Source organism: Haemorhous mexicanus, chromosome 24 (assembly GCF_027477595.1).
Source record: "Haemorhous mexicanus isolate bHaeMex1 chromosome 24, bHaeMex1.pri, whole genome shotgun sequence".
Taxonomy (NCBI): domain Eukaryota; kingdom Metazoa; phylum Chordata; class Aves; order Passeriformes; family Fringillidae; genus Haemorhous; species Haemorhous mexicanus.
This window is the reverse complement of record NC_082364.1, coordinates 6,452,363-6,468,828: the sequence shown is the minus strand read 5'-3', so window position 1 is coordinate 6,468,828 and position 16,466 is coordinate 6,452,363. Positions and strand designations below refer to the sequence as shown.

Below are 16,466 nucleotides of genomic sequence, written 5' to 3'. Positions count from 1 at the left end.
AACATGAATTTCCTTCATTCTACACCTGAACTTCCCAAATTCTACACCTGAACTTCCCAAATTCTACACTTGAAATTCCCAAATTCTACACCTGAATTTCCCAAATTCTACACCTGAATTTCCCAAATTCTGCACTTGAACTTCCCAAATTCTACACTTGAAATTCCCAAATTCTACACATGCATCCCCCAAATTCTGCACTTGAATTTCCCTCATTATAAACATGAATTTCCTTCATTCTACACCTGAACTTCCCAAATTCTACACTTGAACTTCCCAAATTCTACACCTGAACTTCCCAAATTCTACACTTGAAATTCCCAAATTCTACACATGCATCCCCCAAATTCTGCACTTGAATTTCCCTCATTATAAACATGAATTTCCTTCATTCTACACCTGAACTTCCCAAATTCTACACTTGAACTTCCCAAATTCTACACTTGAACTTCCCAAATTCTACACATGAAATTCCCAAATTCTACATATGAATTTCCCTCATTCTACACATGAATTTTCCAAATTCTGCACATGAATTTCCCAAATTCTACACATGAATTTCCCTCATTCTACACATGAATTTCCCAAATTCTACACTTGAATTTCCCAAATTCTACACCTGAATTCCCCAAATTCTGCCAACAACACTCCCAGGCACAGGGTTGGATTGCTGGGGGTCCTGCAGGGCCAGGAGTTGGACTTGGTGATTTTTGTGAGTCCCTTCCAGCTCAGGATGCTCTGGGGTGACTTTTGCTCAGGGTTCCAAGTCCCAGAACCTCGAGATGACTTTGAACACTGATGCTCACAACAGGGCTCTCAGGCAATCAGGTTTGCCACGTTTTCCTGGTACCTGCAATGTTTTAATTGGAATTCCAGAGTAAGAACTGCTCACTGAAAGGGAGCAGGAAGGGAAGGAGATGCTCAGCAATCTGAGGGCAAAGACCTTTAAGGCACCTGAGGATTCCTGCTGGATTCCTCCCCTCCCACACTCCCTGCTGCTCTCCTGGGTGTGAAATGACAGCACAAGAACAGCAGCGCTGCTCTGGAATACAGAGAACAGCCAGAAAAGGCAGCAGGAGTCAGAGAAATGTCCTCTGAGAGCAGCAGCAGGATGGAAACGTCCCCAGAAGGACAAGGGCAGAGGCAGACACAGCAGGGATTGCTGTGCTGAGGGCAGAGCCAAGAGCCAGAGCCTGGCCACACTCCCACCCCACTCCAACCAGGAATTGCTCTTTGCTCTAAAGCATCCCCAGGGAGCAGAGAGAGGCACAGCTGAACCTCAGATCCACCAGCACAGAGCCCCCCTCTGCTTCCCCAGCCCAATTCCAGCCCTGACTCCAGAATCAGGAACACGAGGGGAAATCACACACTGCAAACTGCCCCTGTTGTTACAGGCTGAAAAGGGGAATTTGATGAGTGCAGAAACTCAGCTGGGACAGCACAACATTGCCCATCCATCCCAGATCCATCATCCTGCTGCCATCCCCAGCACAGAGCCCACCTCTGCTTCCCCAGCCCAAATCCAGCTCTGACTCCAGAATCAGGAACACGAGGGGAAATCACACACTGCAAACTGCCCCCATCATTTCAGGCTGAAAAGGGGAATTTGATGAGTGCAGAAACTCAGCACAACATTGCCCATCCATCCCAGATCCACCATCCTGCTGCCATCACCAGCACAGAGCCCACCTCTGCTTCCCCAGCCCAAATCCAGCTCTGATTCCAGAACCAGGAACACGAGGGGAAATCACACACTGCAAACTGCCCCTGTTGTTACAGGCTGAAAAGGGGAATTTGATGAGTGCAGAAATTCATCTGGGACAGCACAACATTGCCCATCCATCCCAGATCCACCATCCTGCTGCCATCCCCAGCACAGAGCCCACCTCTGCTTCCCCAGCCCAAATCCAGCTCTGATTCCCCACCCAGAGCCAGAGCCAGACCCGGGCAGAGAACCAGGAACACGGGGGAAAATCAACACTGCAAACTGCCCCCATCATTTCAGGCTGAAAAGGGGAATTTGATGAGTGCAGAAATTCATCTGGGACAGCACAACATTGCCCATCCATCCCAGATCCACCATCCTGCTGCCATCCCCAGCACAGAGCCCACCTCTGCTTCCCCAGCCCAAATCCAGCTCTGACTCCAGAACCAGGAACACGAGGGGAAATCACACACTGCAAACTGCCCCTGTTGTTACAGGCTGAAAAGGGGAATTTGATGAGTGCAGAAACTCAGCACAACATTGCCCATCCATCCCAGATCCACCATCCTGCTGCCATCCCCAGCACAGAGCCCACCTCTGCTTCCCCAGCCCAAATGCAGCCCTGACTCCCCACCCAGAGCCAGAGCCAGACCCGGGCAGAGAACCAGGAACACGGGGGAAAATCACACACTGCAAACTGCCCCCATCATTTCAGGCTGAAAAGGGGAATTTGATGAGTGCAGAAATTCAGCTGGGACAGCACAACATTGCCCATCCATTCCAGATCCACCATCCTGCTGCCATCCCCAGCACAGAGCCCACCTCTGCTTCCCCAGCCCAAATCCAGCTCTGACTCCAGAACCAGGAACACGAGGGGAAATCACACACTGCAAACTGCCCCCATCATTTCAGGCTGAAAAAAGGAATCTGAGCAGTGCAAAACTTCATTTGGGACAACACAACATTGCCCTTCAAATGTGTGGGCAGGCAGCACGAAACCAGCCATGGCAGAAGGTTCTGGAAGGGATGAAACTGCAACACCTTCTTCCCAACAACTCCCATGAAACAATAAATTCTGTTCTTTGTTATCCACATTCCTCTGGTTATTTGCAAGGTCCTTTTCTCACCATCTCCCAAAAACCAGAGTTCAGGATGTCATCTTTTCCCTGAAAAACCTGGATATTAAAACCCTCCCCTATCAACAGAGATTGGGAAAAAAAACCCCCACAAATCAAAACTACTGAGTTTCTCTGACTGAATGGACAGTAAAAGGTAAAGGCAGTTTTTCTGGTTTATAATAAAAACAATCCTGGTGGAAACTGGGCCAAATAAGGCCAGAAAGGACAAAGAGCAGGTCTAGGCTGCAGCAGAAAATCCTGACAGGATGAGCAATGTCCCTGACATCCTTCAGGGGCAATAAAAGTGGAGAACTGAACATTCCTTACAGGAAAATAGAAAGGAAAACCTCTTCAGCCCTCTTCCCTTCATGCCCTGCCCAGCAAGCACATGAAATAATCCTCTGTAACTGCCCATGAAAACTGGGATTCCTGCCAGGTTCCTGAGTTACACAGGGATGGGGGTTCTGCCCTCCTAAACCGGGAATGTTAAGGTCAGAAAGCTCCACTCTGCTGCTCTGCTCCTTCTAAGGATGCACAAAGGAATAAAGGCAAAACCTGCCAGGAATGGCTCAGCTCAGCCCCAGGATTCACTGGGGAAAATCTGGATTCTGACAGGCCAGGACAGCCAAGGAACTGCCTTTATCTCAGCGACACCAAACCCAATTCCAGTGACATTAAACCCAATTCCAGTGAAATTAAACCAAATTCAAGTGAAATTAAACCAAATTCAAGTGAAATTAAACCCCATTCCAGTGAAATTAAACCAAAATTTCAGTGAAATTAAACCAAATTTCAGCGAAATTAAACCAAAATTTCAGTGAAATTAAACCCCATTCCAGTGAAATTAAACCCAATTCCAGTGAAATTAAACCCAATTCCAGTGAAATTAAACCCCATTTCAGTGAAATTAAACCCCATTCCAGTGAAATTAAACCCAATTCCAGTGAAATTAAACCCCATTTCAGTGAAATTAAACCAAATTCCAGTGAAATTAAACCCAATTGCAGTGAAATTAAACCCAATTCCAGTGAAATTAAACCCAATTCCAGTGACATTAAACCCAATTCCAGTGAATTTAAACCAAAATTCCAGTGAAATTAAACCAAATTCCAGTGAAATTAAACCAAAATTCCAGTGAAATTAAACCCAATTCCAGTGAAATTAAACCAAATTCCAGTGAAATTAAACCCCATTTCAGTGAAATTAAACCCAATTCCAGTGACATTAAACCAAAATTCCAGTGAAATTAAACCAAATTCCAGTGAAATTAAACAAAAATTTCAGTGAAATTAAACCAAATTCCAGTGAAATTAAACCAAAATTCCAGTGAAATTAAACCCAATTCCAGTGAAATTAAACCCAATTCCAGTGAAATTAAACCCAATTCCAGTGACATTAAACCCCATTCCACTGAAATTAAACCCCATTCCACTGAAATTAAACCCCATTCCAGTGAAATTAAACCCCATTTCAGTGAAATTAAACCCAATTCCAGTGAAATTAAACCCCATTCCAGTGAAATTAAACCCCATTCCAGTGAAATTAAACCCCATTCCAGTGAAATTAAACCCAATTTCAGTGAAATTAAACCAAAATTTCAGTGAAATTAAACCAAAATTCCAGTGAAATTAAACCAAAATTTCAGTGAAATTAAACCAAATTCCAGTGAAATTAAACCAAATTTCAGCAAAATTAAACCCAATTCCAGTGAAATTAAACCAAAATTCCAGTGAAATTAAACCAAATTCCAGTGAAATTAAACCAAAATTCCAGTGAAATTAAACCCAATTCCAGTGAAATTAACCCCAATTTCAGTGAAATTAAACCCAATTCCAGTGAAATTAAACCAAATTCCAGTGAAATTAAACCCATTTCTTTGTGCCTACCAGTCAGGCACTCACAGCACAGGATTCCAGCCCTGCCCTCTTGCACCCAAAGGAAGTTCTCCAAAAATCCCAGCACAAACCTGGGCTGTGCACTGCACACAGAGCCAGGAACCATTTTCCACTCAAATTCAGAAAACACCTGGCCTCAGCCAGACAACACAAGGCTAATGGCCATGGAAGGGCAAACAGGACTTTGTGCTCCCATTTTCCAGGATGCCTCATGAGCAGGAAAGAGCTGGCATCAAAGGTAGCTCAGCAGGAGGAGAAGCAATAGTAATGAACCTTCTGCCACTGAAAGCAGCAGGTTTGAGCTGCCCAATTCCACCAGGACCAGCAAGACATCGAGGTCCACAAACCTCCAGCTCAACCACCTCCCATCCATGGCTCCACTCAAATAATCCCAGTTCCAGCATGGATTTTGTGTCAGAAAAGCAGAAAATGTGACCCATTTTTTCAGTCCTCCAGACTGTGACTTTCAGAGGAAACCAAGGCAAAGCACAGCTCCAAATTCCTCTGTGGCATTTTCTGGGTCCCCATCGTTGGGAGGAGTGATGAGTCTGACTCCCTGTTCTTACAGGGCTGATTTATCACTTTGTGGTGTTATATTATACAAAAGAATGCTGTACTAAACTACACTAAAGAACAGAGAAGGGTGCAGACAGAAGGGTAAAAGATAACAATGAAAACTCCTGACTCCTTCCAGAGTCTGACACAGCCTGACCCTGACTGGCATTGAGTAAAAACAGTTCACATGCTGGATAAACACTCTCCAACCACACCCCAAAGCAGCAAACACAGGAGAAACAAATGAGATAAAATTGTTTTTCTTTTTCTTTGAGGCTTCTCAGCTTCCCAGGAGAGAAATCCTGGGCAAGGGGATTTTTCCAGAAAATAGGACAGTGACATTCCTCCTAGAACCACCCTGTGATATCCTGCCTTAAACACCCCCAGAGCATTTCTGAGCTCCTCCAGAGGTGAAAACAGCTCCAGCACAGCAAAGCTGCCCCAGGATCAGCTGGGGTGTCCCAGGTACACCCCAATTCCACCAATTTCACCCAGATTCTCAGGACAGAGCCCGTGCTGCACAAACAGCCCTCTCTGCTGGGATTTTGGGGTGTCTGTGCAGGGCAGGAGCTGGGCTGATCCTGCTGGCTTCATTTTTTATCAGGAGCAGATGGGGCCCCTGCCCAGAGCTGCTCCAGCTCTGCCACTGCTATTTCTGCATCCCTGGGACACATTTCTGCTGCCACTAACAACTGCTTGTGCTGGAACAAAGGCCACACGGGGGCTGGGAGGGTTTATTTTTGTATTCCTGGGTCCCACAATGCAATCCCATGAATGTGGCCCCTCCCCAGGAGAGAAAAAAGCAGCTGGGACAGGCTGCAAGAAGCACGAGCACAACGCAGACCAAGAGAGGTAAAACAATCAACATTCCCCATCCCAGAGCCACTGATGGGAAAGGAGAACTTGTCCACTCATCCCAAATTGCTTCTGCTCTGCCTGGGCCAGCCCAAAATGCAAACCCAATGCAGGAGCTCCCTGCAGGAGGAGGCAGAGCTGGCACTCAGAGCAGATCCTCTCTGGAGAGTGGCCTCAGTTTGGGCACGGTGACCCCGAAATGTCACAGCAGCTTCTGTGCTCACAGAGCACCCTGTGCAATTCCAGGGAAAGGGGAAACCCAGCTCAGAGCAGCCCAGCCAGAATTCAGCAGCACCTTCCCTGCTGGATCTGCCTGCCCAGCCTTTGCTGCATCACAAGTGCAGGAGATGCTCCACTCCCCAGCCCTGCTCCCCTCCCAGATCCCAGCCAGAGGTTCAGCACTTCTCTGCACCACCCCAGAACCCACCACAATGCCTGCTCATTTCCTGACAGCAAAATCAGCCCAGCTCCTCCAGAGCAACCAGCTGGGTCACTAGCTCATCATTACCAAGGGCTGGGCTGGGGTCTGAAGCCTTTTCTTTCTGTACCCACAGGGGGGAAAACTCAAAAAAGCATCCCTGGAGTGTCCAGGACAGGGGAAGGAGTCCCTGCAGCCAGGCCACTCCTCACCCATCTGCAGGGCAGGGGCTGTGCCTGGCAGCAGGATGGAGTCAGGGGCACTGCAGTGAACAGAACTGACAGAAATCCTGCAAAAAACCCCAGAAATAATGGAGCAGAAAGAGCTGATACACATCAGAGTGGGAACCACGACTGTCAGAATATTGGGGCATAATTAAAGGTCCAAGGCAGGGTTTCTCTACAGAAGTTTTTCTCCTTTGGGTTCCATGACCCCCAGATCCCTTTCCAGGTGTACAGGGGGACCTGAACACCTCCTGTCTGGAGGGTTTTGGTGCCTGCTCTGCACCCTCAGATCCCAGTCCCTTTTATTGAGGTGTGCTCCCTGACTCCCAGCTAAGAACAGACCTGCACCCCAGGAACAAGCTCTGCTGGATGTTCTCCATCCACATTAAAAAAAAAAAATCCAGAAAAAGCAGGAACATGGAGCAGGAGATGCAGTTATCATCTGAGAGTTGGCAGATCTGTGCTGCTTCATTTCCCTCCACATCTCCCCTTTAGGATCTACGAGTGCCCCAAATTCAAAGTGCCCCAAATTCAAAGTGCCCCAAATTCAAAGTGCCCCAAATTCAAAGTGCCCCAAATTCAAAGTGCCCCAAATTCAGTGCCCCAAATTCAAAGTGCTTACTGAAGTCCCGTCTCTTTCTTCTGAACCTATCCATCAAATCATTAATCTGTGTAATATTCCCTCATTTAGGAGTTGATCTTTCATCTCTGAGGAGAAAAGGCAGTGCAGGGAAATCTGTTGGGCTCAGAATAATTCCACATAACAACCCCAAGCACCAGCAAAGCAGGGAGCAGGAACCAGCAAAGGGAATTGGCCCAGAGGAGGCAAAACCAGGAAATTTAAATGAAATTATGACCCAAAACCTGCACAGAACCTCTATGCATTATATGTATATATGTATGCTTACATGCATTATATATGTATTGTAATTTATTCTAATGTATTACAATATATTATATTGTAATATAATGTACAAATAATAATATGTATATGTGTTATAATATATTATTATAATGTACTATATTATATGTACATATAATGTACAAATATGTATATTAGTATTATAATATATTATTATAATGTATTGTATTATATGTACATATAATGCACAAATAATACTATGTATATGTCTTATATTATTATATCCTATTATATGTACATATAATGTACAAATAATAATATGTATATATGTATTATAACATATTAGAATGTATTATATGTACATATAATGTACAGATAATAATATGTATATATGTATTATTATATTCTATTATGTGTACATATAATGTACAAATAATATGTATATATGTATTATTATATTCTATGTACATATAATGTACAAATAATATTAATATGTATATTAGCATTATAATATATTATTATAATGTATTGTGTTATATGTACATATAATGTACAAATAATAATATGTATATATGTATTATATTATTATAGTCTATGCACATATAATATACAAATACTAATATGTATATCAGTATTATAATATATTGTTATAATGTATTGTATTATATGTACATATAATGCACAAATAATACTATGTATATATGTATTATATTATATTATTATTATGCATTCTAGTATATGTACATATAATGTACAAATAATAATAATAATGTGTATATTATAATATATTATTATAATGTATTGTATTATATGCACATATAATGTAATAATAATGATTCTTGATCCATTATTTATTATTAATAATAAATAATAATTAAATAATTGCAATAGTAAATGATCAGCAGTGGCTGATGCACATGCCCCCAGTGCCTTCCCCTCCCCAGACACAATAACCAGCTGCCCTCCAGCCGGGATGAAGGCAGGGGCTCAGGGAAGGGAAGGGAAGCCAGGCCCTCGTTAGGATGTTAATGAGGCAGCATCCTGAGCAGCAGAGGGCTGCAGAGCTGAGCACACCACCCCTGCAGCCAGGCAAGCGAGTGAACCTGCACCAACAGCCAGCCCAGCCTGGCCCTGCCCAGTCATCAAACTGGGAGCTCTGGCTGCTACAGGATGGCATCCAAAGGGATTCGCTGGCCCTTCCATGGCTTACATCCCCCTGCACTGCTGCAGTCAGCCCAAGCATCTGGCACCCGGCTCCGCAGCCACAAAGGGAGTTTTGTTTCTGCTGGAGCCAAGGACAAGGCAGACAAGGACAGATAAGAAGCAGAGGAGGAAAAGGAGACCGAGGGTGACAGAGCAGCGCCGCATGCGGGGAGCAGCAGGCTGAAAATCCCAGTGCAGAACTCCTGACAGCAGGGCAGGAGAGAATCCCAGTGCCCGGGGAGCCTGCAGCACTGCTCAGCAGGTCTGTGCTGCATGCCAGCAATGGCAGACTGCAGCAAGGCACAGGGACATCCTCAGCAGCATCCTGTGCTGAGCCGCCACACCACCCTGCCAAAAACTGCATTTTCACCCTTTATTTTACATCTAATCTGACTGAAGGCAGCATCAAATGTCAGCAAAGCAAGGTCACACTCTGGGCTGGGAGCTGCACCCAGCACAAACCCAGCCATGGCAGAGGAATCCATTCCTTCTGCACCAGCACAAACCCAGCCATGGCAAAGGAATCCATTCCTTCTGCACCCAGCACAAACCCAGCCATGGCAAAGGAATCCATTCCTTCTGCACCAGCACAAACCCAGCCATGGCAGAGGAATCAATTCCTTCTGTACCCAGCACAAACCCAGCCATGGCACAGGAATCCATTCCTTCTGCACCCAGCACAAACCCAGCCATGGCAGAGGAAAGGAATTAATTCCTTCTGCACCCAGCACAAACCCAGCCACGGCACAGGAAAGGAATCCATTCCTTTTCACCCAGTTTTGGCCTTTTTTTCCAGGCAGTGTTTTCTCCTTGTCCTGAATTTCTGTTTCCTGCCACAAACCAGCTCCCAGGAGAGGCAGCTGTGGAGCTCCCCAGAGCCAGGCTGAGCAGGGCAGACAGCTCCCAATTAACCCCATTTTTAATGGAATAATGAATGAGCCCAGCCCTGCTCCTCCAGCACCTGCCAGGGAAAAGGCAGAGCCCACAGCAGGAGGGGAAAAACTGGGAAAATCCTACAGAAGGAGAGAAAAAAACCTAGGAAATATCCTACAGATCCCACAGGAGGAGAGGAAAAATTGGGAAAATCCCACACAAGGAATGGAAAAAACCCCAGGAAAAATCCTACAGAAGGAGAGGAAAAAAACCAGGAAAAATCCTACAGAAGGAAAGGAAAAAAACACCAGGAAATATCCTACAGATCACACAGAAGGAGAGGAAAAAAACCTGGGAAAATCCCACAGAAGGAGAGGAAATAAAAACAGGAAAAATCCTATAGATCCCACAGAAGGAAAGAAAAAAAGAGGGAAAAAAAAAGATAGAAAAAAGGAAAACAAATGAAAAAATAGGGAAAAAAAAAGAATAAAAAAAGAAAAAAAGAGGGAAAAAAGAGGGGAAAAAAAAAGAAAGAGAAAAAAAAAGCCGTGCTGGCTGTAAATGAGAGCACTCAGGCACTCAGGTCACTGCAGTAAATCACAGCCCTTAATTTCATGTGAAAGGAGGGAATGTTAGACGAGCACAGGACCCTCAAAGAGGCCTTTGTTAGGAGGAGCCCTGTGCATAAATACATTTCAGAAGCCTGGAGAAAGGAGGCTTAGAAAGGAAAATGCCTCTGCATTTTTTGGCCTTATTTTATCACCTTTCAGAGGATAAAGAAGCTGAAAATCAAGAGGAGCTCCAAGTGACAATTAAGCTATTAGCACCCCCCAGGAGCACCAGGGCTGCAGGGCTCCCCCAAAGGCTCTGCTGCAGCACAAGGACTCGAGAGGAGCAGGAAAAAGCAGGAAAAAAGCAGGAAAATAAACAGGAAAAAGCAGGGAAAAAAAGCAGGAAAAAAGCAGGGAAAAAGCAGGAAAAAAGCAGGAAAAAAAGCAGGGAAAAAAGCAGGGAAAAAAGCAGGGAAAAAAGCAGGGAAAAAGCAGGGAAAAAAAAAAACAGGAAAAAAGCAGGGGGAAAGCAGGAATCAGGAGCTCTCCAAACTGAAAACCCCAAACTGAAGCCCAGCTGAACCCCAAAGTGAACCCCAAAGTGAACCCCAAAGTGAAGCCCAAACTTAAACCCACATGAATTCCAAACTGAACCCCAAACTGAAGCCCAGATGAATCCCAAATTGAATCCCAAACTGAATCCCAAAGTGAAGCCCAAAGTGAAGCCGAGCTGAATCCCAAAACGAACCCCAAACTGAAGCCCAGATGAATCCAAAATTGAATCCCAAACTGAATCCTAAATTGAACCCCAAATTGAACCCCAAAGTGAGCCCCAAAGTGAAGCCCAGCTGAGCCCCAAAAAGGAACCCCAAATTGAACCCCAAACTGAGCCCCAAAGGGAGCCCCAAATTGAACCCCAAACTGAACCCCAGCTGAATCCCAAATTGAACCCCAAATTGAATCCCAAACTGAGCCCCAAAGGGAGCCCCAAAGTGAGCCCCAAATTGAATCCCAAAGGGAGCCCCAAAGTGAGCCCCAAAGGGAGCCCCAACGTGAGCCCCAAAGGGAGCCCCAAAGGGAGCCCCAAATTGAACCCCAAAGTGAAGCCCAAAGTGAAGCCCAAAGTGAAGCCCAAAGGGAGCCCCAAAGGGAGCCCCAAATTGAACCCCAAAGTGAGCCCCAAATTGAATCCCAAAGTGAGCCCCAAAGGGAGCCCCAAAGGGAGCCCCAAATTGAACCCCAAATTGAACCCCAAAGTGAGCCCCAAATTGAACCCCAAAGTGAGCCCCAAAGGGAGCCCCAAAGGGAGCCCCAAACTGAACCCCAAACTGAACCCCAGCTGAATCCCAAATTGAACCCCAGCGGGAGCCCCAGCGGGAGCCCCAGCGGGAGCCCCAGCCTCCCGGAGCACCCTGCTGTGGGCTGGGGCACAGCCAGGACTGGCCATGGAAGCACTGGGCACAGAGTGCCTGAGCTCGTGTCCCAGGGGCTCCGGGCCCCTTCCCGTGCTGGCAGCGGGTGCAGCCCCCGATGGATCAAACCCTGCCCAGAGCCAGGAGCCCCGGGCTGTGACATGTGGGAATGATCTCCACAAACCCAGCAGGGCCCTCCTGACCCGGCTGAACACAAACTGGAGCCTCCAAAGTAACAAACACCTGCCCTCAAGCCATGACTCTGGGCAGAAAGCTCCACGGGAAGAGCAGCCAGCCCTGCAAACAAGAACTGGCACCGCTCCAGGGCCCAAACCGGGCAAAGTCTGGAAGTCAGCCAAGGAGAGGCCTGGAAGGAGTTTGTTATCACACAATTAAAGCACTGCTAATTCCTCGTGCAGCAAATGCAAAGGTGCTGCTCCTTGCAGGATGGAGGGATGGATGGATGGAGGGATGGAGGGATGGAGGGAGGGATGGAGGGAGGGATGGACACAGGGATGGAGGGAGGGAGGGAGGGAGGGATGGAGGGAGGGATGTTGGGAGGGATGGACACAGGGAGAGATGGATGGACACAGGGATGGAGGGAGGGAGGGATGGAAGGGATGGAGGGATGGAGGGATGGAGGGAGGGAGGGAGGGAGGGATGGATGGAGGAAGGGAGAGATGGACGGGCACAGGGATGGATGGACACAGGCATGGAGGGATGGACACAGGGAGGGAGGGAGGGAGGGATGGATGGATGGACTGACACAGGGATGGATGGATGGATGGACACAGGGATGGATGGATGGATGGACGGACACAGGGAGGGATGGATGGATGGATGGATGGATGGATGGATGGATGGATGGATGGATGGATGGATGGATGGATGGATGGATGGATACAGGGATGGATGGACACAGGGATGGATGGACACAGGGATGGATGGATGGATGGATGGATGGACAGGCACAGGGATGGACGGACAAATGCATGGAGGGATGGACACAGGGAGGGAGGGAGGGAGGGAGGGATGGATGGATGGATGGATGGATGGATGGACACAGGGAGGGATGGATGGATGGATGGACGGACGGACAGGGATGAGGAGCAGGCAGGCAGCAGCACACTCCAGTCCATGGGGAATGGATTATACATGGCTTAAACAGCCTAATCCACTTTGCCTTCAACAGGTCCCACATAAACAAGGCTCCAGTGCATGTTAAATAAAAGCCCCATGAAATTTTAATGAAAAGCAATATGCAGTTACAGAAACTAATCTGCTCAATGGAATCATTTCATAAGTGGCAAATTCTGCCAGGCAAGAGCAGGGGTGAAATAACCTTATCTAATTCCCAGTATCTGAGAGCAGCGTGAAGATTGGGTTTAGGGACAGCAGGGTGGAACAGGAGCTTTTCCAGCCTGAGCTGCTGGAATGATGAAGCTGTTCTGAACTCTGCCCTGACATCCTGCTTTACCCTGAGCAAAACCCTGCCCGGCCTTGTGCTCCTCCCGTGGTGCCTCAGCCTGACTTGTTATTTCAATATTTCCTTCATGGTGACAAATCCAGTAGGGCACCAGTCCTGCCAGGCACTGGAGGCTCCTGTCACCCAAATCCCTGCAGTTATGGCCAGGAACAGGAGCCACAGCCCAGTGCCACCAGCAGTCCTGTCCCTCAGCACGTCCCCACCCCCTGCCATCCCCGTGATCGTGGAGATGAGCACACACACCCCAAACCCCACTGCACTCCTGACAGCTCAGCAATGGAAAGGGGATTTCCCTGCACCACAGTCACCAGGCATTGCTAAACCCCTGGCCTTAAGGCCTGGGGGCCAGCACTATTAAAGTTCCTATTATTATTATTATTATTATTATTATTATTATTATTATTATTATTATTATTATTATTATTATTATTATTATTATATTGTTATTATTGTTATTATTGTTATTATTGTATTATTTTATTATTATTATTATTAATATTAATATTATTATTATTATTATTATTATGCCTGGGGGCCAGCACTATTAAAGTTACTACTACTACTATTATTATTATTATTATTAATATTATTATTATTGTTATTATTATTATTATGCCTGGGGCCCAGCACTATTAAAGTTGCTGCTATTAATATTATTATTATTAATATTATTAATATTATTATTATTATTAGGCCTGGGGGCCAGCACTATTAAAGTTGCTACTACTACTACTATTATTATTATTATAGTTGCAAAATCTATTATTATTCAAGTTGCAAAATCTCTTGCTGCCAAGAACAGACTTTGCCACCAGGTAAAACAGGATTACTAATCTATTATTACTATTATAGTAATAGTAATAACTCTGTCCCTGCTGTCACCCTGATCCCTGACTCTGGAATTCACAGCCACAGAGCCTTGGGTGTCACTCTGGAATCACAAGGAAGGGGAGGACACGTTCCCTGCCTCAACATCCACCCCAAAATTGAAATGCCACCACAGAACCCATCCAGCCAGCCAAGCAGAAACACTGCAGGGATGAGAGAGAGATGAGGAAAAAAAAAATCCAAAAGATAAATTAGATTAGTCTTTTGTTCACTGTGTCACATCAGATTCTCTTGAAACAACTTGAAAAATGAATGTGTCAGGAAATTGGGGCTGCTTATCAACTCTGCAAACTGCAACACCAAAGCAACCAGACAAACTGTGTATTTCCCCCCTCCAATGTGCAAGATAATTGCCATAAATCATATGTTTCATTCCTTAATTATTTTGAAAAGGGAACAGATGATAAAGAATGAAACACCAGGAAAAAATGAGCTGCAATGAAAATGAAGAGGGAAGGGGAAGGCTGTGCAGAAGGGATCCTACAGGGGCACAGCTGATGCAATTGGATTCCCTGATCATCAATTAAAAATCCATGCACCTTCCCCCAGCCCACGTGTCCTGCCACAAACATTTCCTCTCTGGCCGTGGAGCTGTTAAAGCCTCAAGCAGTTCTGGGTTGCTCTTAGGCCATTTTTTACCATCCTTTCCCTTCAAAAACAAACAATATATGGCTGTGCTTGTTTTCCAGTGAGTCCCATTCAGAAATCCATTTCAGAAAGCAGATTTCTCACAGAGCAGTGTCACAGTCAAGGATCCCACACAGCCACTGACTCCCAAAATCCAATCCCAAGGGCTTTTTGCAACTCTGAATATACATTCTGTTCTTTAAAAGCACTGAATATACATTCTATTCTTTAAAAGCATGGAATATACATTCTGTTCTTTACAAGCACTGAATATCCATTCTGTTCTTTAAAAGCACTGAATATCCATTCTGTTCTTTAAAAAAGTTATGCAGCCCTTGGGAGCAGCCCAAGAAAGGGAGAGGCAATCTGATTTACAACCCAGGAGGAGGGAGAACAAGGAAAATCCAACCTGCAGTATGTTTTGGGATGAGAAGTGCTGCAAATTCCCTGTTTCCCATATTGTCTCTGTGGGGAAAGTCCAGCCATGAATAGGTCTCTTGTTCATTCTGGGCCATCACAAGGCACAAAGTGCAGCCAAATCCTGCCCCCAGCTCCAGGAGCCTCCACTGGACAGGAACAACAGGGAAATGGAAATGGGGCCTGTCCCTGTGGGACACTGCCACCTTCATTAGGGTCACAGCCACTAATTACAGCCCCCAGCACTGCCAGGGCTCCCTCCCAGGCAGATGTGCAGAGAATCCCCACTTCTGCCCAGTGAGGATGATGATGGCAGGGCTGGCTGAGGGTGACTGGAGAATTCCAGCTCCTCCAGGAGTGATCCCAGCTGCACTTCCCAAAGGCTGGGAAGGGACAGGTCCCAGGGCAGCACCCCTGCAGCCCCTGTGCCTGAATTACCAGTGAAATCCCCTCCAGGAGGAAGGAAACGCTGAGTTAGGGAGGAGAAAAGAACCCCACTGGAAATCCATGGTGAGGAAGATGTGTCAAACACAGCACGAGCCCTGTGAGGGCTGCACACCCTCCCAGGGCACTGCTCACAGCAATTAAAAACCCATCAGAAACCCCAGCACTGGAATTCCTGCCCTGGGAACAGGCACACTCTGTTCCCTGCTCAGAATCCTGCCTCCCTTCACAGCTCAGTGCCTGCTTTGCTGGCACAATTCTCATTTTTAAACACCATTTGCACTTCTGCCCCAGCAGGATTTGGACACGCAGGGAAGCTCTGTGGGCTCCCCACACCTTGGGAGAAGGAAGAAATTCCCTCCAGGATTGTGCTGTCCCAGCTCCCTCCCTGCACACAGAACTGGGAAATCTGTGCCCAGGGACACCAGCCTGGCTGAGGGCTCAGAAATGGCTTTGCAGCAGGGAAAATGGGGAAAATCAGCTGCCTCTCCAATTGCAGCAGTCCTGGAAGGCAGCTGTGACCCCAAATGCTGCAGGGGGACTTTCCAAACTCCCCATCCCTCAGCAGCCTCCCCTCCACTCAGCTATTCCAGCTCCTCTCAGTTATTCCAGGCTGTGCTCCCAACCCCCTCAACCACACAACTTCCCAAAAAGATCTATAAGGACAAGCTTTCCCACTCATGGAAAATTCCAGCAACATCTCATTATTGGGGGGGAAAAAATAATAATAAATCAACTCCCAGCAGTGCCAAAATCCTCCCCACAATCAAGGACTGACAGGGATTGAAGCTGCTCACGTCCAACAGGAGCAGCCTCGTGTGCCTGGGCTGGAGAAGCCTCAAACCAAGGACACTGAGTCAGGATTGTCTGCAGGAGATGATAATTTAAATTAACTTTAAAAAAAAATAAAATCCAGCAGCTGCTGCCAAGGGA

General features: G+C 46.4%; 1 protein-coding gene across 8 annotated transcripts in view; it reads right to left on the bottom strand.

Annotated features, from left to right (window-relative positions):
• Positions 1-16,466, bottom strand: part of NCAM1 (neural cell adhesion molecule 1) — a 100,660-nt gene that overhangs the window by 58,677 nt on the left and 25,517 nt on the right. The gene's annotated exons all lie outside the window — the stretch shown is intronic.